Source organism: Brachyhypopomus gauderio, chromosome 17, assembly GCF_052324685.1.
Source record: "Brachyhypopomus gauderio isolate BG-103 chromosome 17, BGAUD_0.2, whole genome shotgun sequence".
In the NCBI taxonomy this organism is placed as follows: domain Eukaryota; kingdom Metazoa; phylum Chordata; class Actinopteri; order Gymnotiformes; family Hypopomidae; genus Brachyhypopomus; species Brachyhypopomus gauderio.
In genome coordinates this window covers 10,682,579-10,707,221 of record NC_135227.1, presented here as the reverse complement: position 1 = coordinate 10,707,221, position 24,643 = coordinate 10,682,579, and the positions used below count along the sequence as shown (strand labels likewise).

General features: G+C 41.2%; 2 long non-coding RNA genes across 3 annotated transcripts; one reads left to right on the top strand and one right to left on the bottom strand.

Annotated features, from left to right (window-relative positions):
* Positions 1-2,014: 2,014 nt before the first annotated feature.
* LOC143480936 (uncharacterized) lies at positions 2,015-13,602 on the bottom strand. Its single transcript, XR_013121920.1, has 3 exons — positions 13,560-13,602; positions 7,281-7,362; positions 2,015-2,058 (listed from the first exon to the last, which is right to left on the bottom strand). It is a non-coding gene; the product is annotated as an uncharacterized LOC143480936 (long non-coding RNA).
* Positions 13,603-13,743: 141 nt separating this feature from the next.
* LOC143480935 (uncharacterized) lies at positions 13,744-17,427 on the top strand. Of its 2 annotated transcripts, XR_013121919.1 has the most exons (5): positions 13,744-13,758; positions 15,828-15,894; positions 16,107-16,165; positions 17,036-17,052; positions 17,185-17,427. It is a non-coding gene; the product is annotated as an uncharacterized LOC143480935 (long non-coding RNA). The 2 variants fall into 2 exon arrangements; XR_013121918.1 differs by lacking the exon at positions 13,744-13,758 and having other exon boundaries at positions 15,812-15,894.
* The last annotated feature ends 7,216 nt before the right edge of the window (positions 17,428-24,643 follow it).

The window sequence follows — 24,643 nt, the reverse complement described above, 5'->3', positions numbered from 1 at the left end:
GGTCTTATGATGGACCGTTTAAAAGCTATTGAAATTCTTAGATGAAAACTCACCACCACAAATAGACAAGAGGTAGAAATATTCATATCTGTGTTGTAGGTTGTTGATCAGAATGCCCTTTATGTAATACAACTTGATTGGTGCTCTTATGATGCACCGTTTAAAAGCTATTGAAATTATAAGATGAAAACTCACCACCACAAATAGGTAAGAGATAGAAATACCCATATCTGTGTTGTAGGTTGTTGTTTAGGATGCCCTTTATGTAATACAACCTGAATCGTGGTCTTATGATGGACCGTTTAAAAGCTATTGAAATTCTTAGATTAAAACTCACCACCACAAATAGGTAAGAGGTAGAAAAACCCATATCTGAGTTGTAGATTGTTCTTTAGAATGCACTTTGTGGAAAACAACTTGTTTGGTGGTCTTATGGTGGACCATTGAAAAGATATTGAAATTATTGAAAGAAAAAAAAAAGTGCCCAGTGCTCTGGAACCTTTAAGACCGCCACTTGCGTCCGTGTTAACCGTGTTAAGGTAATTTGTAGATGGTGCCTTAGACGTTGCAGAGGCGACAGCAGTACATTTAAAATAACATGTTATCTACAATTAAAATACGCATATTCCTGACGTAAACAGAGTTGTAGTTGGTTGTTTATGTTGCCAGAAATTAGAATTTTTATATTTTGGCACTTTTGCTATAATTGTCTTAAAGCTATTGAAGAACGAATTCTGAATATGCGAACGTGAAACCAACTTTACCGCAGTTTTTAGGCACACATTGAAGAGGTGTGTATATAGTCTGTGTCTAAAGATAGGTAGGTACTCAGAGCCAATGAACCACAATGTGGGTGCAAGTACATAGAGGAGCACTGCACCCTGTCTTTTCAGGAGTGGTTGAAGTCTAACTGAAGGTTGACAGCAAGATGCTGGAGGAGGGTACGGCTCGAGAAAAGAGACCACCTCCCCGTGGCTGCTTGTGCATGGCTGCCTGGCCATGGCATAAACGCGTTCCTGATATCGCGCATGCTCGTTTGTGTGCAAAACAATGGCCGACGCCAGCGTTTAGTGCAAGTTGAAATACCTCGTTTTTGTACACAAACGAATCTTACATTCTAGTCTTGTATTGGCAGTGTATATGTTCATAAAGTTACTTTATGGAGAGGAAAACATTTAAGAATAGCCTGTTAAGTTATCTGCATTGTAAACTTCGCATGGGAACAATGTACATCCTAAATTCTGCAATGTGTGATACTGTGAAAGTAAATAGATAATAACAGTGGAAGGAGATGTATATTAATTTAATTAATTTAGTAATGCTGCTTGATCATTTATATATATATATAACTACCATCAGTCTGCTTGTCTCATCTAATTTTAATTTTAATAATTTCGTCTATAATGGGTTAACCTATTATAGTTGTGTAATATTTTATTGTTTGGACAGAAGCCTGGCATTATGAGGACGATCAAAGTGATGTAATGGACCCTTTCGTGTTTGGCTTTGAATCTGTGCAAGACATGCACCATTTTATGGCAGAGGTGCTTGACAACTTGGGAATACCAATCAACTGTAAATTGAACAGTGTTTAAAGAGGGGAAGCCATGGGGCTTTTGCAAAAATAAAGTTCTAAATGGAAATCTTTTGTTTGTGTTTTCATGTATTTCTACCTGAATTTTATCTGCAAAACATTAAGTTTAATGTGCATTGAAGTTTTCAAATCCTTTGCAAACATCCTTATAATGCCATATGGGATGTTTCGTAAATACAAAGAGTGAAGGTATAACTAGTATATGTAGTTATTTATGTAGAAACGGTAAATTTGCTAAAAAAAATAAATAAATAAAATTTTAAGCTTCTCATTTATTACTTTTATTTTGAAATTCCTATCAAATTACGCGATACTATAACGGAACTTCACCAGCGCGGTGCAGCCAGGATGAGAGAGCCATGGTGAGAGAGTCTCCCAGTCTCGCGCCGTATACTATTGGGATGCTGTGCAGTGTTTTGTCAAATTTTGGTGTCTTCCACCTCCAGTGGCCTTTGCCTGTATTGCTGCCATAGAGGAAGGAAAATTAGAGGCACTGTTGCTGGCTTGAAATCTGACTTCCACTTTGTTTCTTCTATGTCCCTTCCAAAAAGCATCTAATTGAATGCACTCAGATCACTCTTTAGGTTTTGACATTAAACAATGTTTTCATTTTGAGCCAATTTTACATTGGATCAAGTGAGGACCAGGGCCCGTATTTATCAAACTTCTTAGAGTGGAATTTTGGACTTAAGTGCTGAAAATTCTTAGATTTGCTCCTACTCACAGAGTTAAGTGTAAGTGCCTGTTATCAAAACTCTCAAGTATAAGAATCACTCTTACTCTCCCAAAAAGTTAAGACTGCTCCAGAGGACTCATAAGTCGTTAAGAGTTGACACCAGAGAGTTTTTTTTTCTTTTCTTTCTTTCTTTTCCTGCCTCTTTGTCTTTTCCCTTTTTATTCTTTCTCTCCCCCTCTTTTCTTGGTCCACCTAACCCCAATAATTATCACTTTGCATATTGTTATCACTATATTATATATTGTTATCACTACACTATATATTATACAAAATTGTTATAATTGCCATTTAAATCTGTACATAAAAACAAAGTTGTCCTCCAAAGATGGGGGGGTGGAGGTGGGCCATAAAAAAAAAAAAAAAAAAAAAGAGTTGACACCAGGGGGCTGAGATGGCACTGAGAAGACAGAGACGCGTGCGAACCTTCATTTTAGATACACATTTCAATTTTATAGTGTCACGGTCACAGCTCCGGACCCTTCCCTGTGGGCGTGCCGTTACGTTGTCTGCGTGTCGTTATGTCCATGTTTGTACTTCCGTGGGCGTGGGTTGTTTGTGAGCGTGTTCGTTTGTTACACCTGTGCCTTGTCTCGAGGTCACGTGGGTCTGTGTTATTCACCTATTTAATGTGCGTTAGCGCGGTGTCTTGTGCTCGTCTTTGTCTATAGTTCATGCCTATGCAAGCATCGCGTCAGCGTGCTTGCGTCTCTTGTGCTGGACTCATCGTGTCTGTGTTAATTAAACGTTTTTTGTGCACTCCAAGACGCTCGTCGTCTCTTGTTTCCTCCGGCACGCCAGCGTCACATAAAGACGAGCCGATCCAGATGCCCGGATACGCCAAGCGCGCAAAGGGGAAGAAGAAAGGCCGACGTCGCCTCGGTGCTTCCCCAGCGCGGCGGCATGATGTCCCCGTCACCGAGCGGACCATGGAGCAGGACCCGTTCTGCGCGTACATGCTCTGCGCGGCACGGGACGCGAAGGACGCAGAGACGGCGGAATGCTTCCGCCAGACCGCGAGGCGCGTGTGGAGGGAGAGAGAGAACCCCGCGTCCGTGGACCTGCCACCTCGTGCAACGGGCAGCTGTGAAAGAGAGGAAGACGGCGCACTGCTCCCGGTCTTCCCCGAGGAGGAGGAGACCGATGAGCCGATTATGGTGAGCGCGGGCGCCTTTTCCCTCACCCCTCCCGAGGAGGAGTTCGAGGAAGCGGGCTCCCCAAGCGAGGAAGAGGACGAGTCCTATTTCCCCTCGATGTGCTCAAAGAGCACTGTGTGTTACGGGGGAGAGGAGAGCAGTCTCCCACCGTCGGAGGAAGAGACGGAGGGGACGGACTCCGAGGAGTATTCCCCGTCCGTATGCTCGAAGAGCACCGTTCGTTACGGAGGGGATGACGTCAGTCCCCTCCCATCCGACTACGGCGAGGAGAGCGAGGGGGAAAGCCCTCCGTCTGTGTGTTCGCTCCCGACGGTATACAAAGGGGGAGGGAGCGGACCGGACAGTTCGCTCGCGTCGGGGAGTGGGGATTCCTGCGGGGAGGAGCCCATGGACCACTCCCGATGCGAGACCCCCGCTCGGTCCATGGACTGGAGCGTGGCCGAGGAGGAGGAGCCAGAGATGGACACCACCCCCGATACCGGTTCCAAAGGGGGCTGGCCTGGCAAAGGAGGGTCTTCCTACGGGGGATTCCCGGAGAGGGAGTGTCGGCAGGCCTATCGAGCAGCAAGCCCCTACGGTTCTCCCGGAGGAGGGAGTCACAAACCCGGGAGGAAGGGTGCCGTGAGACCCGCCGGCCGTGCTGCCTCCAAGCGGAACACAAGTCGCGCTGCACCTCGCGCGTCCGCCAGGTGTGCTGCCCCCAAGTGGTCGACCAGTCGCGCTGCACCCCACGCGTCCGACCGAAGCACGGCCCCCAAGGCGGAGGGTTCTGTCACGGTCACAGCTCCGGACCCTTCCCTGTGGGCGTGCCGTTACGTTGTCTGCGTGTCGTTATGTCCATGTTTGTACTTCCGTGGGCGTGGGTTGTTTGTGAGCGTGTTCGTTTGTTACACCTGTGCCTTGTCTCGAGGTCACGTGGGTCTGTGTTATTCACCTATTTAATGTGCGTTAGCGCGGTGTCTTGTGCTCGTCTTTGTCTATAGTTCATGCCTATGCAAGCATCGCGTCAGCGTGCTTGCGTCTCTTGTGCTGGACTCATCTTGTCTGTGTTAATTAAACGTTTTTTGTGCACTCCAAGACGCTCGTCGTGTCTCTTGCTTCCTCCGGCACGCCAGCGTCACATATAGATGTATAAATATGCACATAAATATGCACAATGCACAAATATGCACAATAATTAGGCATTAAGATAAGCATGGGTTTAAATTTTTTCCTTCCTTTCATTTTTTTCGTGCAAGAGTGTAATTAATATTCATGCTGTGATTTTAATACTTTAATTTTAAGCTTTGACTTCTGACTTGTCAGTTAATGTATGTCATTTGGGAGTGAGTCCTCTGCCAGACTTCCTTCAGACGCTCACTTTTCCTCCGGCCATTCATGACTGGAGGTGTTTGGAAGCGCTGTCAGAGAGGGAGGGCCAGATGGAGAATCTGCGCTCAAACCAGCAGGGTCGGAAGCACGAGCAGCTTCTTTATTACTGACGGATGCAATTATTTTGAAGTGACAATTAGCATCACAGTGTTTGTGTGCAAATCTAAATAAATGATAAAAAAACCTTGTCTTTGAGATATGTTTTAGAATTTCATTAATGCAGGATCCTGACCCCCTCCACTCCACAGATCACCAGTGTCTTCCCCCATGATACGCTGCACCACCTCACAAAATGCGCTAAGAGGCTTGCCCGGTGGTCCTCCGCCTGAATGTGATTCGGTTAGAATGTATGCAGTATCCAAAATAAATGTGAGAAAATATATGAATAACAAAAGAAAGAAGGGAAAATTATACATACCAGTGCATGTCACATACTTAAAGGTAGATATGAAATATTTTTTTAATGGATTATTTATTAACTATGTAAATATGCTTTGTAATTTCACAAAAATTATGACTGCAACATTATTAAGTTAAATGTGAAGGTATTTCAACATTTTCTGAATTTTATCTTGACATTTCACAGGAAATGTTATTGAACATGAAATCCGATCCAGTGATTGGTTCTTGCAGGGGGTTTTGAAACGACGTCATCCAGGATCAGCTTTGCGGCACAGACAGGTGTCGTAAATCTGCTCTGAGACTGACACTTAAGAATTACTCCTACACTTCGCTTAAAGTGAGACTGAGAGGCTTGATAACTAACTTTTAGTCTCAGCTTTTAACTAAGAATTATTTTAGACATAAGTCAGTTCTTAGCAGCATTCTTAGAGTAATTATAAGAAGTTTGATAAATACGGGCCCAGGTCTACTTAATTGATATATAATGATATATACAGGAAAACAATAGGTGCACATGTACTTACATGTACATATTCTTTTTGTACATATTCTTTTATTGGATAGTTTTACATTAAATAAATTTAGAGTCCTTTTATTGAATTGTATGGACAGAGATCCGTCTGTTGTTGTTGCTGGTGAAGGAACTCTGTCCAAACAGAAATGTTATATACAGTAAATACACATGAGCAAAACTATATGCCTGTGTGGAAAGGAGGCTGCAAATTAAGAATGCTTTCAAAAATAGATGTGTTAATGGGTTATTTTTGCCAAATAACAATGCAAAATGTAAAAGTTACAATTAAAGCCAAGTACTACTGAAAATAACATTTGCTATTATAACTTATAGATAATAACCTAAAGAAGCATTTTAGGTGTGACTACAAAAAGAATTATTGGGTCAATTTCAAGCATAGAAATAAAATGACTACACACAGGGGCGCAGATGGCACTGGGGACGGAGGCCAGAGGGGGAGTGGGGAGGGGGGATAACCGGGCCCCAGCACGGAACGAGCAAACCGTGCCTAGTGTGAGTACGCCCTTAATCGATTCGATCCGATTCGATCCAATTCGGGGTTTAGTGTTATTAAAAATGTATTTGAGCTGTTTCCTGACTATGTACAGAAGCAACATGTTAAAACTAGTATTATATCGATATTAATCAGCAAATAGTTACTGGTAGTTGGTAGTTACTGACGGCTGGACAATAAACAGAGGACATCTTTGAGGTGTCTACATCTGCAACAGTGGACTCCTACTGGGACACTAACCAGTGCATTATTATTATGATTGAAATAATTAAGAATTCACCCAAAAGCTGTTGCTACCAAATGCATTTTTATTTTAAAAGTGCTCACACTTAATAAACTGAAAGTATAAAATGTAAACGTGTATTTTTCTTTAAAGTGCGAATATAATAACAGAACTGTCACGTTACGGTCCCCGACCGTAACCGACGCCATGTCAGTTTTACAGTTAGTTAGACCGATCCTCCGACGCCATGTTGTTTTACAGTTAGTTAGACCGAGCACGCCTGCGTGAATTCAGTGACGAGGCGGGGGTAAAAGTTCACTAAAAAATCGATCTTTGGACGTACGAATCGATTATCAGATCATCTTATGCGAATCGATTCTGAATCGGAAAATCGATTTTTTCAACACAGGCCTAATTGTACAGCTTGGTCCCCCTCACTTCAGAATTTCCATCTGCGCCCATGACTACACAGACATTTCAGTTGCAGTTCATTGTCAAATGTTTCTCCCAGAGGAGCTTCAGCATATCTTTTTCAGAGAGAATAGATTTCTATGGTTGTACATGGGCCATATTTGTCTGTACAGTATAGGAGTCAGGAATTGGAAAAAAATAAATGTAAAAGTGGTTAGATTTTCCACTAGAAGCTGTTGAAAATCTAATCTTGAACAATATAAAGGTTGAAGCAGTAGACAATCCAAATATAGTCAGCACATTACAGGAGTGGAAAGCAATAACAGTATAGGCTACATAAAACTAGTAAGTAGTTTCTTACCCTAAATGTTGCTTCTAGTTCACCCACACTCCTTTTTCCACCAGGCAGCCAACCGTATGACCAGTGTTGGCTCACACTGACCCTGAACACACATGACAGCACCAGCAAACCAACAAGCAATCGCTGACAACACTTCATACTGTTAAAGAGAGAAGCATGTAAACAGAGGACCAGTACTATTCCAAAATGTAGGCACATGCAGTCATGAAGAGTCAAAATATATTTATATTATGAAAAAAGATGTCTAGTTGATTAGCAGGACATTATGACTGAAAATTAATTTCAATTCATTTGGGAGCTAAAATAAAGCATAATGGTGTGAAGCTTGATGATTATGCTTAAATACAGACAATACTATCTGATTGCAATTATTGCACAGAAATATATATTTTTGTGGTTTGTCTATTTTTTTTTATTTAGGTTTAATATAGGGATAAAAATGGCAAATACTACCTCTGTGTCTCACCTGTTAGTCATTCTGCAGAACAGAAGATATTAGTTTTTATACACTTTTATATGGTTTCCTCAGAGTGACTCACAGCCCCATACTGTCATTAGGGACTTCAATTTCCAGAGCTGGTGCTCCAAACATGTACTCAGTCTCCAGAGACTTTCTTTAATGCAGGGTTTAGGAGAGATTTACTCTAATGGTCAATGTCTAAAAACCTTTATGCTAATAATTTAACAGCTTACAGCAGCTGAAACAAAGGAAACTTAAGTTGACATAAAGCTTATCTACAAACCGGATTCCAAAAACACTAAAAACCAGTTGGGATACTAAACAAATTGTGAATAAAAACTGAATGCAATGATGTGGAGGTGCCATCATATAATATTTTATTCAGAATAGCACACAAATCACGTATCAAAAGTTTAAACCGAGAGAACGTATCATTTTAAGGGGAAAATATGTTGTTTCAAAATTTCATGGCATCAACAAATCCCAAAAAGTTGGGACAAGGCCATTTTACCAATGTGTGGCATCATCCCCTCCTTCTTACAACAACCAATAGACGTCTGGGGACAGAGGAGACCAGTTTCTCAAGTTTAGAAATAGGAATGCTCTCCATGTCTAATACAGGCCTCTAACTGTTCAATTGTCTTGGGCCTTCTTTGTTGTACCTTCCTCTTTATGATGCGCCAAATGTTCTCTATAGGTGAAAGATCTGGACTACCGGCTGGCCCAGGGCTTAATTTGAGACGGATCCTGCCAGAACAGGATCCGGGAACGCTTTCATTTTGAAGCGTCTCGATCCGGCAAAATAATATATCGCCAGTGTAACAATTTACGCTTGCGTTCTGGCAACGTTTGATTTACAAGTTAAGCCCTGGGCTGGCCATTTCAGTACCCGGATCCTTCTCCTACGTAGCCATGATGTTGTGATCGCTGTAGAATGTGGTCTGGCATTATCTTGTTGAAAAATGCAGGGTCTTCCCTGAAATTCTAGATGGGAGAATATTGTGGTGTGGTGTGGAGAGAAGAGGTCGTAGGCAGGCCTATCTTGTCTTATGATTGGCTTTATTAATGCCAAGACAGAAAAACTCAATGCGCGTGCAATCACATGGAGCTAACAGCTAAATTCACACATGCAACATGGGGACTAGCATTATGACAATCACATTACACATAGGTGGAAGGGAGACTCAGGTAAGGCACAAGTACATGAAATGGACTGAGGTGACTAACACTAACGGCACATATGAAGGATAACAACAACTCATAACACAAAGGCATAAACTTACATAACATACAACACTCCTGGGGCGCTGGGGCTCATGGGTATTACAGTCACTCTCCGGTACCTCCCATGGCCCGACACTACAATATGTTGTTCTAGAGGTGCCAAACTCAAGGCCGCGTCATTTTATGTGGCCCGCGAGAGCTTAAAAAGCCAAATTGTCAAAAAAAAAAAAAAAGTAAAAGTGAGCAAAAACTACATTTCCCACAATTATGTTACCCGTGAATTGACGGCATCTCGACACTGCAGTGTTTCCATATCGATGCGATTTTCCCCAATAAGTGTAATTGGGAAATACAAATAACGATCCCAAAATGTCCAGGAAGAGAAACATCGATGCAGATAGAAGGGTGTTTCAAGAAAGATGGGAAAGCGATGTTTGCGCTTCAAGGAGAAAAACGGGTATGAAGCGGTGGCAGTTGTCAAAGAGTACAATATATGTCGGCATTTTGCGACCAAACACGGAGCTAAGTATGCCAAAATTAGTCATCAAGAAAAACGACTAATTGTCAAAGAATTAAAAAGCAAACTGCGATCGCAACAGAATGTGTTCACAACCACAAACGAAATGGCAGTAAAAGCTGCTTTGTTGTGGCTAAAGAAATCGCCGGGCTTCAGTCTTTTTCAGAGGGAGCATTTTTGAAGCACAATCGCTATTTTCACAGTAATTTGATATTTCAAGTTTTTATCAAAGTAAATGTGATAAATTTGATCAATTTTTCTTTATTCACTTGCATAGTTTGATCGTTGATTGATGGAGTAATATGGGTTTCATAACCTAACAAATTTTACAGGATTTATGTTATAATAACAGCAACAAGCTAACATTTTTTTTACATTTACGCAAATATATCTGTAATATTTGTAACTTGAATAAGTAATAAATTCAGAGTTATTTAACATTGTGGAGTAGGTACATTTATAAGTTACATATGGCCCTCCGTGGGTAACGATTATGCTGATGTGATCTCTGCATGTCTGAAAGACATTGCCTCTTGGATGGCAGCTCACCACCTAAAGCTTAACCCAAGCAAGACAGAGATGCTGTACATCCCTGCAAGAGCCAGTCCTCATCGTGATCTTTCTATCTCATTCGAGAACACCGTGATCACTCCATCCATGGAAGCGCGTAGCCTTGGTGTAGTTGTCGACAATCAACTCTCCTTCACGGCCCACGTTGCTAACACAACACGATCATGCAGATTCGCCCTTCACAACATTCGGAGGATTCGGCCATTTCTCTCTAGGGAGGCCACTCAGGTCCTTGTCCAGTCCCTTGTTATCTCAAGACTGGACTACTGCAACTCCCTACTGGCTGGTCTTCCTATGCATGCCATCAAACCCCTGCAACTGATCCAGAACGCTGCAGCTCGGTTGGTCTTCAACCTTCCCAAGTTCAGCCATGTCACTCCCTTGCTGTCCTCCCTCCACTGGCTTCCGGTAGCTGCCCGCATCAAATATAAAACCCTGGTGCTGGCCTACAAAGCAAAGAATGGTCCAGCTCCTCCTTACTTGATGGCCATGGTAAAACCCAGATGCATACCTAGAGCCCTCCGCGCCTCAAGTATGTCTCGTCTTGACCCTCCATCATCCAGGACACATGGGAGACAAGCATCCAGACTTTTCTCTGTCCTGGCTCCAAGGTGGTGGAATGAACTTCCCTTGTGTGTCCGAACATCGGAGTCACTTGCTGTCTTCAGACGCCGACTGAAGACCCACCTCTTTCAAGTGCACTTTGCATAATTATGCTTTGTCTATTGTACTTTATCGTCTCTTTCCTCAGGTATTGTGCATAATTGGGTTATAGGAATTGTTTACTGTCTTTTTCCTCAGGGGATGTGTATATTCAGGTATAATTGTTAGGTATCATTTGACTTTCGTCTAGTGGTTTTTCCAGCTTAGAGTACCTTGTGTTCAGGACTATCTATTCTACCTTGGAGATTCCAAGCAACTACATAGCACTTTTGTAAGTCGCTCTGGATAAAAGCGTCTGCTAAATGCCATAAATGTAAATGTAATGTGGCCCGCAGTGAAAATGAGTTTGACACCCCTGTTCTAGAACCTGAACATAGTTCTCTGCATTAATGATTCCTTTCCAGACATGCAAGCTGTCCATGCCACAATGCCACACTCATGCAACCCCATACCATAAGTGATGCAGGGTTCTGAACGGAGCGTTGACAACAACTTGGGTTATCCTTGTCCTCTCTGGTCCAGATGACATGGCGTCCCAGTGTTCCATAAAGAACTTCAAATTGTGACTCTGCCAACAGAACAGTCTTCCATTTTGCCACACTCCATTTTAAATAACCCCCTGTCCCAGTGCAAATGTCTGAGCTTGTGGGGCTTGCTTAGAAATGGCTTCCTCTTTGCACTGTAGAGTTTCAGCTGGCAACGGCGGATGGCAGGGTGGATTGTGTTCACTGACAATGCTTTCCTATTCCCCACCATCATAGGGAGTTTTTCCTCACCACTGTCGCCTTTGGCTTGCTCATTAGGGTTCTGAACCCATAGTATTGTTAACCCTGTAAATCCTGTAAAGCGCTTTGTGACAACATGTGTTGTGAAAAGCACTATACAAATAAACTTTGATTTGATTTGATTTTATTTCTGGAAGTATTCCTGAGTCCATTCTGTTATTTCCTTGACAGTGGCATACCTGTTTGAGGTGCAGTGACATTTAAGGGCCCAGAGATCACGAGCATCCAGTAGAGTTTTATGGCCTTGACCTTTATGCACAGTGATTGTTCCAAATTCTCTTAATCTTTTGATGATGTTATGCATGGTTGATGATGGCTTAAAAGTCTTGGCTATTTTACGCTGGATAACACCATTCTGGTATTGCTGCACTATCCTTCTGCGCAACAATGGTGGAATTGGTGATACTCTTACCATTTGTTGACACTGTGAAATTTGCCATCTCCACATCATTGCATTCAGTTTTTATTCACAATTTGTTTAGTGTCCCAACTTTTTTTTATGCACCAATCCATATAGCCACACACTGTATACTTTAATACACTCATCCACACATCCACTCACCCTGTTTTGTAACACACCCATTTATATATCCACACACTCTATTTCCTTTAATAATTTCCTTTAATACTCCTTTAATGACTTATGTTCACCTGAAGGACTAAATCTCTAAATGGGTTATTTATTGCCTCCTTGTTCATCTCCTTGCATTTCTCATCTTTTGGGAAAAAAACTAACTTAGAATGTCTAGCAAGTCAAAAACTTAAGAAGGTAAAACCTTCTGGTGCCAGAGTCTGGTAAAATGTACTTTTTAAGGTAAGATTGTCACGGTACAGCCCCTGACCCCTCCCCTTTGGGCGTGTGTTTATGTCATCTACGTCTAGACGTCTGCGGATCTTCGTGGTTGTGGATGCGTCTGAATGTGTTCATTCGTCTCACCTGTGGCTCGTCTCGTCATCACTCGGAGCTTATGTGGTTTGTCTATTTAATGTGCATTCGCGCAGTGTCCCGTGCTCGTCTTTGTTTGAGTCAGTCCACGTTATATGTTTAAATATTATATGTGCGCTGTCTGCGCTACTTGTGTGAAATAAAAGTGGTTAGCCTGTACAAGGTCCGACTTGTGCCTCGTCCTTCCCTCAGCGCTCAGCGTGACAAAGATAATATAAAACAATACAATTACTACTACAACAATGTTGGTATAAACTGTAGTGACATGACCCTAAAACTTGAAATCATGTGTAAAAAATGGCAAGAAATCTTCCTGTGTGTCTTTCTGAGGAGTGATTCACAAGAAGATTTCTATGGAAGTTATTCTTTATCAATATTAAAATGAAAATTTAATACGCAAAATGGCAGTGTAACCCTAAATTTGCATTTACATGTTCCACTTATGCAAGCAACTTTGAGCTCAAAATTCAAATTCAAATGCAATAATTCCATTTACATTTGCAATTTGGTAGACATCAATTCATATTTCATTTAAATATACATTTTGGTGCTTTATTTGTGCCTGTATTTAAATGAAAATATATTTTCCAATTTGAATTGTCAAGTTTCATGTGATCATGCAAAGGTTTTATCAAAAAGATAATTAAAATATTATTGTGGTGCGCGGGCAGGGCGAAGGACGAGACACGGGAATCCTTGCTTTCGAGGCAGACGTCACTTTTAATAACAAATAGAGATTGTGCAATAGCGCACGAGCAACACACACAATTCACACAACGTGCAGACTTAGACAACGACGAGCACAGGACACTGCGCGAGCGCACATTAAATAGACAAACCACATTAGCCCCACATGATTACAAGACGATTCACAGGTGAGACACATTATTCACACGACATAGCCATCACCACGGAGTTCCACTGACGCAGACAAAGCACGTGGACTACGTATACACACGCCCAAAGGGGAGGCGCCGGGGTCCTCAACGTGACAATTATTAACTTAATATGCATTTGCATTCTGTGATAATGCATTTGAAATGTAATTTTCAACCTCACCACCATGCTAAAAAGATGTAAAAATTCAAACGTTAAAGGGGAAATAGCGCCTCACCTGTTTACAATAACATTACGATACCAACAGCGCTCAATCTGTGTCAAAATGCATTTTGAAAATGCAATCTGAGCAGAATGCATTTTCATGGTCTTCCACTACAGTCAAATTAGATTTCATCAGTCTTCCAATCAGATTCCACAGCTTTCCCCCTCAGGCAGCCAATCAGGACAGGACTATAGCACGCTAAACAGTACAGGTGAGTTTTTTTTTACATTTCTGCCTTTTCTAATGATGATGTGACTGTTGTTATTGCCAAATTGAGAGCTGTGGCAGAGAAACTGAGCATGCCTCACCTACTTGCGTGAAGCTGGCACCTCGTGATGAGAAATAGAAAAAACATTTCTGCTCGTTTATGCTGGTTTGTTTAAAGAAACATTTGTGCTATTGTATTTTCTAAGTTATAAAGCAGTAATGCCACGATGAGTGATGTTATTCAGAGTCCCGCAGTGTTCCCATTTCCTTAACAGGGGGTTCAGTCCCTGTTTAGTGTGTTTAATGCCACAGGAGTGTCATTTGCTTTCCAGAATTGGCACCTGTCTTTGATGATGGTAATTTCATAGATTTCAAGTATAAAGTACATTGTTATTTTTTTTATTATTCCTTCTCCAAAGTAACCAGCACCAAACCATTAAAGTCTGATAAGGTTCTTCCTGATAAACTTAATAGTATGTGGAAACAGGCCTGTGAGGTCACCGGCAGGTTGGGCAGTAACATGTGCTAGCAGGCCTCAGCAATGCAAGTCTTCAGGTTTCAGCTCTAGTAGCTAAATTGTATAAAGGGCAAAAACAAATGTTGAATTCTGCTACGTTTTATGATGTAACTGAAGAGTCAGAAGTCATCACATCTCCATTGAATGCTTTATTTGTAACAGCTGAATTCAATGATATAGGTAAAGAGCCGACAGGCTAATATTTTTATGTCTCACAGGCTGATAACCAATGATCGAGGTCTGCAAGACAGATAAGAACATTCAATACCACTTATCAGGATAAAGAACACATTTACCAAAAGGACTTAAGTAAAAAAAAAATTAATTTAGTTAAAAATGCTAACAATTTTACAGATAGCCTTAAGGTTTCAGAGACTCGTATGTTGAATGCACTTCACCCATGCTCAGACTACCCACCTGAAGTGACAAGAAGTGACTATTTTCAGAGTTGAGATCTGATCTGATATTTTCAAATCAGATTTGAGTCATTTTGGCTACCTTCACATTACAGCTCTGATTAGTGTTGCCACCTGTCCCGGTTTTCCTGGGACTGTCCCGGTTTTCACGTGCCTGTCCCGGTTTTCCCGGCCTGTCCCGGTTTTTCTTCTTTTTAATATTCGGTCCCAGCAAAAAAAACTAGGTTAGTTCAAACCACGATTCAGACTGTTTCTGCACACTTTAAATCTGTTTTTCTCTCTCGATGTGTCCATTTTAAACCCCTCCGGTAACATTTTACGTTACCTAGGTGGCAACCCTAGCTCTGATTTGGACAGCATAGTGTCTCCATGGTTAGCTTTTTTGCCTTTCAGCACTAGGGTCTTATCTGCATTTGGTTTTTTTTTTTTGTTTACAGTCAAATAAAGTATATAAAAAGTTTTTAAAAAATTAATGAACCTTTAGTTTCAAGTTTAATGTGAAAGACTTCAAGTCAAGTCCTTCAAGTACCTAGCTAGCTAGCATAGTTTGCTAATGTGAGGGGATTAAAGTTAGCAAGCTAGTCAAATATCAAACTGATCCACTTACTGAAAGAACTGTGAAGAACAATTTATTGCTCAACATGACATTGTTTATTTAAAATCTCAAAAGTATTGTAAACCCACACTTAAAAGGGTAAAAATTTTGTTTAATACAGCTGTCAACTGAAGTTGAGCACATTCACAATGTTTTAGATGTCAGTGAATGCAGCCATTTCTTCTCCATGCACCTCATTGTCACACTCCTTTAAGTAACACCAAATGACTTCTATAAACTGTTTATTATAACAAAAGCCACTGGGAGAGATAGCAAAAAGGGCTCTTATAGAATTGACAGAACATAACATGCAGCTAAAACGGCTTCACTTTTCACCTATTGTCATCCAGTCCACTTACATATATGGTCTATGGTAGAAAGCAAAGGAACAGGTGCAGATGATTCTGTGCCAATAACATGGTGATTGGGGGCACGGGAGGCAGGGTGTATTGTGTGCGTGCACGCACACATGTGTGGGGGCGTCTCCCTTGAGCTGAGGGACTGGCTCACCAGGACACTTGTCTCTACCTGCTTATCTGTTTTAGGGTGCAGCTACATAAATTTGCACAGGCAGGGGTACTCCTTCAAAAGGTGGACTCACTGAAGCAACAGGTAAGATGCACTTGTGTACTTTCCAGACTTGTTCTTTATTAGGACAGCATGTGTAACATACCAGAATGGTTTTTAAAAAATCTAAGCATTATGTGATGTACCATCACAGGAAGTACAGTTGCAGAATCAAGTTCACAATAGCAGAAATATAGCATGCTTTATAAAAAGAAATCAATTTAGTCTATGGCTTAATCATCTCTTTTATCATGCAGTACCAGACTTGTTACGAGCTTAATAATGAGTGATCCAACACCGAGTGATCCAAACTCAAGTGAGTATTTTGTTTAATTGAATAACATTCATAGATTTTTCACTTGGGGGGGGGGAAACTAATCAACCTACGATAGACGCCGTAGGATTTCTGCTCAGGTTTGTACAGTGTTGTACACTGTCCAAGGACAAGATTAAGATTTTTATTAACACGTGTAATGAATCAGACCCAAACAGCGAGCACAATTAGGGGGAGAACACAGGTTTAACACAACAGCGACATCAGGAGGGTAACAAAGCGAAACGCATCCTATCCACAAACTAGAAACGCGATTGCGTGAGCGTCTAGGCATCTTGCGGGAACAAAGAAAACACTAAACAAAGTTCTTCAGCAACGAAGGTCTGACAAAGGAAAACCGGGCGATAGATAATGGAGTTAGTCTACAACAGCTTAGACATCTGTTTTACATAAGTTTTCTTCCTCGCACTCCTTTTTGAGTAGAGAAGAAAATTTTACAATGTCATTACTTTAGTTTTGTTGTTAATTTAATATTGTGTTATTATATTGTTGTATTGATGGCTGTATTATATATCCTCTGCTCAAAATAAAAAAAAAGCAATCAAAGCAAAAGCAATCAAATCTGCGGTGGTACCGAAAACTGATCGATTACACAACACACTAAGCAAAACCATAACCTAACAAGAAGTGATAAGAACCTAACAGGAAGACAAACTAACGAACACATCTACTTACATGGGTTCTAAATACATACATGGTAAAGTAAACCAACACTAGGGAGTTCCCAAGAATAAATAAGGGAGACGGGAATTCAAGGGAATGGAAAAACACGGAAACGAGAGGAATGATTGACAGGGGGGCGGAGTGATGCATTACAACGCCATGTTTCATTGTTTTGTTTTTACATTATAGCAACAGAGCCACAAAAGGTAATGTTACCCTCTGTCGTCCCCCCCCCCCCCCCCCCAGTAATTTTTTTTTACTGCAGTTAATTGTGTACATTTGCATATATGTATTTGTTTAATCACTCTGGAGATATTACTAATGGTGAATGTTGGCAGGACCCAAGGCTCATGGAGCCTCCTAAGCCGGTGGTATGCTACGCGGCTGAAAAAATTGAGTGCCCCAAGCCTAATCCGCCTGTGTTGAAGTGCTACGCGTCTGAAGAGAGGAAGAAGGAAGCCCTGAAGCATGCGAAAAAAGGAGGAAAGTGATGAAGACCCGAATTAAGACACCAAGTCCTCAAAAGATGTCATTTTCTATGCCTGAAGATCCATAATTTAAATAAAGCATGCATAAATAAATTACTTTTCTTTAATTATTTGATTTGAAATGCTTAATTAAAATAAGGTTTATATACATTTAAATGCCATGGAAGAGACTTGCACAAGGGCCAATTGCTGAGTAATTGCTAAAAAATGCTATCCACAATCCAGGAAACATTACTTCACTACTTAATTGCTTGAAGCCTCGAAGACCAGAGTTGGACACCTCTGGCCTAATGGTAAGAATTAGCAGTAGGCCTACTTTAGATTTAACAATGTTTCCAGGGCCCGTATTTATCAAACTTCTTAGAATTACTCCTAAGAATGCTGCTAAGAATTGACTTATGTCTAAAATAATTCTTAGTTAAAAGCTGAGACTAAAAGTTAGTTATCAAGCCTCTCAGTCTCACTTTAAGCGAAGTGTAGGAGCAATTCGTAAGTGTCAGTCTCAGAGCTGATTTACGACACCTGGCTGTACCGCAAAGCTGATCCTGGATGACGTCGTTTCAAAACTCCCTGCAAGAACCAATCACTGGATCGGATTTCATGTTCAAGAATATTTCCTGAGAAATGTCAAAATAAAATTCAGAAAATGTTGAAATACCTTCACATTTAACTTAATATTGTTGCAGTCATGATTTTTGTAAAATAACACAGCGTATTTACGTAGTTAATAAATAATCTTTATAAAAAATTTGTTTCCTTCTTTCTTTTGTTATTCATGTTTTTTCTGATTTATTTTGGATACTGCATACATTCTAACTGAATCACATTCAGGCGGAGGACCACCGGGCAAGCCTCTTAGCGCAGTTTGTGAGGTGGTGCAGCGTATCATGGGGGAAGACACTGGTGATATGTGGAATGGATCCTGCATTAATGAAATTCTAAAGTATATCTCAAAGACAATGTTTTTAACATTTATTTAGATTTGCACACAAACACTGTGATGCTAATAAAATAATTGCATCTGTCAGTATTAAAGCTCGTGCTCCCGACCCTGCTGGCTTGAGCGCAGATTCTCCATCTGCCCCTCCCTCTCTGACAGCGCTTCCAAACACCACCAGTCATGAATGGCCGGAGGAAAAGTGAGCGTCTGAAGGAAGTCTGGCAGAGGACTCACTCCCAAATGACATACAATAACTGACAAGGCAGAAGTCAAAGCTTAAAATTAAAGTATGAAAATCGCAGCATGAATATTACACTCTTGCACGAAAAAAAGAAAAAAACATTTAACCCATGCTTATCTTAATGCCTAATTATTGTGCATATTTGTGCATTGTGCATATTTGTGTGCATATTTATATATCTATAAAATTGAAATGTGTACCTAAAATGAAGGTTCGCACGCGTCTCTGTCTTCTCAGTGCCATCTCAGCCCCCTAGTGGCAACTCTTAACGACTTATGAGTCCTCTGGAGCAGTCTTAACTTTTCGGGAGAGTAAGAGTGATTCTTATACTTGAGAGTTTTGATAACTGGCACTTACACTTAACTCTGTGAGTAGGAGCAAATCTAAGAATTTTTCAGCACTTAAGTCCAAAATTCCACTCTAAGAAGTTTGATAAATACGGGCCCAGATCTGCTTCACATGACCAGGGCCCGTATCTATCAAACTTCTTAGAATTACTCCTAAGAATGCTGCTAAGAATTGACTTATGTCTAAAATAATTCTTAGTTAAAAGCTGAGACTAAAAGTTAGTTATCAAGCCTCTCAGTCTCACTTTAAGCGAAGTGTAGGAGTATTCTTATTATATTCTTATTCTTAAGCGTCAGTCTCGGAGCTGATTTACGACACCTGGCTGTGCCGCAAAGCTGATCCTGGATGACATCGTTTCAAAATCCCCTGCAAGAACCAATCACTGGATAGGATTTCATGTTCAATAATATTTCCTGAGAAATGTCAAGATAAAATTCAGAAAATGTTGAAATACCTTCACATTTAAATTAATAATGTTGCAGTCATACTTTTTGTGAAATAAATCAAATCAAATCAAATATATTTGTATAGCGCTTTTCACAACATATGTTGTCACAAAGTGCTTAACACATATATAATAGCACAGCGTATTTACGTAGTTAAAAAATAATCCTAATAAAAAGAGATTTCATATCTACCTTTAAGTCCTATGTGACACGCACTGGTATGTATCATTTTCCCTTCTTTCTTTTGTTATTCATATGTTTTCTCTGATTTATTTTGGATACTGCATACATTCTAACTAAATCACATTCAAGCGGAGGATGGGGGTGATCTGTGGAGTGGAGGGGGTTCAGGATGGTAATGTGTTGTCTGGTGAGGAGAGTGTCTTGGTGGAAGGAGGTGGAAGGAGTATTTTGAGGAACTGTTGAATCAAGAGAATGAAAGGGAAAGAAGGTTAGAAGAGGTAGAGGTTGTGAATCAGGAAGTGCCCCAGGTGAGCAAGGAGGGAGTAAAGGCTGCAATTCGGAGAATGAAGTGTGGTAAGGTTGTTGGACCAGATGATATTCCAGTGGAGGCATGGAAATGTTTGGGAGAGACAGCAGTGGAGTTTTTGACTGGGTTATTTAACAGAATCTTGGAAGGTCAGAAGATGCCTATGGAGTGGAAATGAAGCATAATGGTGCAGATTTTCAAGAATAAGGGCGACGTTCAGAGCTGTAGTAATTACAGGGGAATAAAGTTGATCAGTCACAGCCTGAAAATCTGGGAAAGAGTAGTGGAAGCTAGGCTTAGAGGAGAGGTAGAGATCTGTGAGCAACAGTATGGTTTCATGCCAGCTAAGTGTACCACAGATGCTATGTTTGCTTTCAGAGTGTTAATGGAGAAGTATAGGGAAGGACAGAAGGAGTTACATTGTGTGTTTGTTGACTTAGAGAAAGCTTATGATAGAGCACCGAGACAGGAGCTGTGGTATTGTATGAGGAAGTCAGGAGTAGCAGAAAAGTATGTGAGGGTGGTGCAGGATATGTATGAGAACAGTGTGATAGCAGTGCGATGTGCGGTAGGAATGAGAGACAGGTTTAAAGTGGGGGTAGGACTACAACAGGGATCAGCCCGAGTCCCTTCCTGTTCACAATTGTCATGGACAGACTGACGGACGAGGTTAGGCAGGAGTCCCCTTGGACTATGATGTTTGCTGATGACATTGTAGGTGGAGGTGAGCTTGGAAATATGGAGATATGCTTTGGAGAGCAGGGGAATGAAAGTGAGGAGGAGTAAAACAGAGTACATGTGTGTGAATGAGAGGGCAGACGGTGGACAGGTCCAGTTACAAGGAGTTTATTTGGTGAAGGTTGACGAGTTTACCTACTTAGGGTCGAGGATACAGAGTAATGGAGGAAGTGAAAGAGAGGTAAAAAAGAGTGCAGGCAGGGTGGGGTGGATGGCATAAAGTGTCTGGGGTGATCTGTGATAGAAGGGTGTCGGCTAGAATTAAAGGAAAAATCTATAGGACAGTAGTGAGACCTGCTAAGTTGTATGGACTGGAGACAGTGGCACTGACAAAGAGACAGGTGAGGGAGATGGAGGTGTCTGAGATGAAGATGTTGAGATTCTCATTTGGAGTGACGAGGAAGGATAGGATCAGAAATGAGTTCATTAGAGGATCAGCACATGTAGCATGTTTTGGAGATAAAGTTAGAGAAGCGAGATTGAGATGGTTTGGACATGTACAGAGGAGGGAGGAGAGGTATATTGGTAGGAGAGTCTTGAGGATGGAACTTCCAGGCAAACGGAGGAGAGGTAGACCTAAGAGGAGGTTTATGGATGCAGTGGTGGAGGATATGAGAGTGGCTGGTGCGTCAGTGGAGGACACTCAGGACAGGGCCAAATGGAGGAGTTTGATCCGCTGTGGCAACCCCTAAACGGGAATAGCCGAAATAAGTCGTCTTGTATTTTATAAGTGCATGAATAAGTGAGATCTGGACACAGACAGCTTTAGCCTTTTGCAACAAATAGCCTTTTTCAACATATAAAATTGCAACTTCAAAAAATGTATGCATTATTCTTTTGTTGAATGCAATAATGTTGAATGTAATATATATATAGTGTGTGTGCTGCACCAGTTTCACGTGCAACAACACCTGCATAGGACACCAACTCAGAATAGCAGTGCTCACTACCTGAGGGCAGGGAGCAGCTATATAACCACTGACACAACAGTAGCCATATCAGAATTCATAGGAGGTAAAAGGAACTTTGCGTTATCAGTGCGGAACGGTTTAAGCCTGGCTACAGAGTGCAACAAAAGTTACATAAGAATGTAGCTACATTCTTGGTTGGCGTTAAGATTCTGGTAGGGGGAGTAGACATCCAGTTATAGGCCAGACAGTCTGTTTATTCAGCTCCCGTCCTTTGTCCGGATGCCTGAAAAGACATTTATTTCTTATTTTTCTAGAGTGAACCCCACTGTGCTGGGTCACCCCCATGTCAATGCACAGACCTTGTCAGATCACCAGTTGTACTTCACCTACTGCCTAAAAGCAGAATGTCTGCTGTAAATGCAGCTGTGCTGTAAAGTCAGTTAGGATGTGTGTGATGCTGTGAGAATCCCAAAGCAAAAAGGAGTTAAGTTCTCAGAGGTCAAAATAGGAAAGGGTGTAATGCCTTCTATAGACATCTATAGGCTTTTATAGACTTCTATAGGACATGCAAGACTTAATTCTGCAAGGAGATGTCAACTCTGTTGAGTAAAACATTTATATGACAGACTTCCAGATAAAATAGGTGAGGTTCTTGTTGTTGTTTTAATTTTGGAAGTTGTATTGGGTTATTAAAGTACGCATAGATGCTGATGTTTTCTATGGGGCATTTTGGCAGAATACTATAGGCTTTTTCTATGCATTTTCTATATTCTATATATAAGTAACTTGATTATACTGAGTATCCTGATTTATGAAATGGTCTAAATGATGGAGATAAGTTAAGACTGAATGTTTGTGTTCATTTAATGGAAGCTTAAATGAGATTTTACGCATGTCACGTTTAGCAAAATTATAAATGCTCAGTCTCTTTGACAGCTAGCATCAGGCTAAGATAAACATCAAAATTCAAAAGGAATGAAAAAAAGGATGAAAATGTACAATTCTTCGATGGCTCTTCAAAGACATATCCTACATGTTTTGCACTGCTAGAATACTGTTCCAACAACAGCAACGTAAGTATAATATGTATATGTACTATAAATATGTACATAATTTATGCAAATTATACTCCAACGCAGTGGGGAACCGTCAGGGCCCATCTAAACAATTACAAAAATATAAGCAAATAAAATATTCACCCGTGTCTATTCAATCTGTGTTGGAAGGTGAGGGGTTAAGTGGAAGCCTGTGAGCCTGTGTCTCCCCCTATCAGGACTGTGATGCCCGTTGTTCGTTTACAGAGGGCCTGGCAGTTATAATTCAGCGCAATACCAGTTTCAAATGACAGCAAAATTGACCAATAATATCTTCTCTCTTAGTGGGCGGGCTTAACTGTATGATAATTTCCGCCCGCTGTGGCGACGCTAGCTGTCGTTAGCACCACCGCTAGCTAGTTTCGATTCATCCCTTTGACGTCCTCGTGCGCGTTGTTTACATATTCCGCTTCCGAGAACCATGGAGCTGTGGACCTTATTTTGTTTGGAAACTTATTTTGCTTAAGACGTTATCTAGTACAGATATTATTGTCTATTGCGTTTTTAAAGCTGTACTGTCGTCTCAGTTTTTCTTTATTGCAGTTTATTAAGAAAGGAAAAAACATTTTTTCGGGGGGGGGGGGGGGGGGTAGCGGGCCTAGGTTTAAGGGTCACGGTTCGCTACTGCTCCAACGTCACTTGATCGCCACCTGTCATAATTTTAAACTGGCTGTCGTGCACCCCGTTCAAATGACACCTATAGAAAGGCCGTGTACCGTGGCCGTGCGACAGGCGGGGAATGAGGCCATGGCATCGCTTGTTGTGGACCCGGTTCGTGACCTGTGGGAGCGTAGCTGTGCGGGGCTATCTGAAGAACAGAGCCGGTCGCTGTGGGCGCTACTCGAGAGGGGTGTTTGTGGTTAGCGAGCGTGAGTGCTCGAGGACGGGTCTCGCAGTCCACACGATTGACACGGGGGACATGCTGCCTGTTCGGCTGAGGCCGCACCGTCTACCGTTCGCTAAGCGTTTGGCAGCGGAGCAACAAATTAACGAGATGGCCGCCGTGGGAGTGATTGAACTGTCAAGCAGCTTGTGGTCTGCGCCCGTTGTGCTGGCCAAAAAGAAGGATGGCAGCTGGCGGTTCTGCGTCGACTACCGTCGGTTGAACGCGGTGATGAGAACCGACTCGTATCCTATGCCGAGAGTCGACGACACTTTGGAGCAATTGGCGGGCAGAAAGTCCATCGAGAACTCCATTCAGATGAGCTAAAGTCAAGTCAGATGTATCTTTTTGACATCCTGCAACATCATTACGACTGAAGCAGCTTTTAAAGCCAAAGTTCTACCATTTCAGTGAAGAGAATGTATGTTTACATACACTTAATTAGTTAAGATATACTGCCCACAAGCACCCTGAATGATTTCTGCTTTCATATGTTCATTGCATTTCTGCAAACAAAACATGCATGCATGTCTATACATTTAATGTGCATCTTGTCAAAGATATGGCCAAATAATGAATGTGGTAAAACAGAATTGGTAATGTTATGTCATGTGAAACATTGCACCTTTATTTGGTGCTGGTAGTCACCGACAATGGTCAGTACCACATTTTTGAGAGTTCATTTAGTCTCTTATCCACTTTGGTGTGTCACACATACAAATATATGTGCAAAATAATTACTCTGCAGGATTCCTTGTATATGCACCATTAGGCCATCAAACTGACTGAAATGATCAGGGCAGCTTTGAAAATGGGAAATGACCTTCAGTAACTGGATTTAGTCTTTGATGTCGTGATGCTTGAAGTAAGGAAAAATCAACCCAAGTTACATCACAACATTACATTCCTTTATTAATCACAACTATTTCCTGTATTTGTTTTTGACATCTCTGATGTTATTATGTTTGATGTAATCTATAAATCAAGTTGTCATTATTGTTTTTCATAAGGTGACCATCAACATCCTCATGAAACATGAAGGGTTCTCAAGGTACATGGCTTAGTTATTTATTGCATCAAGTTCTACACATGAATAATGACTAGAAATGTAAGTATTCCGCATCAAACTAAATTCTGGTGATTCTTTAAAAATCTCTTTTGAATCTCTTATTTAAGTTTTTTAACCTTTGTTTTTACCGCATTTATTTATTTATTTAT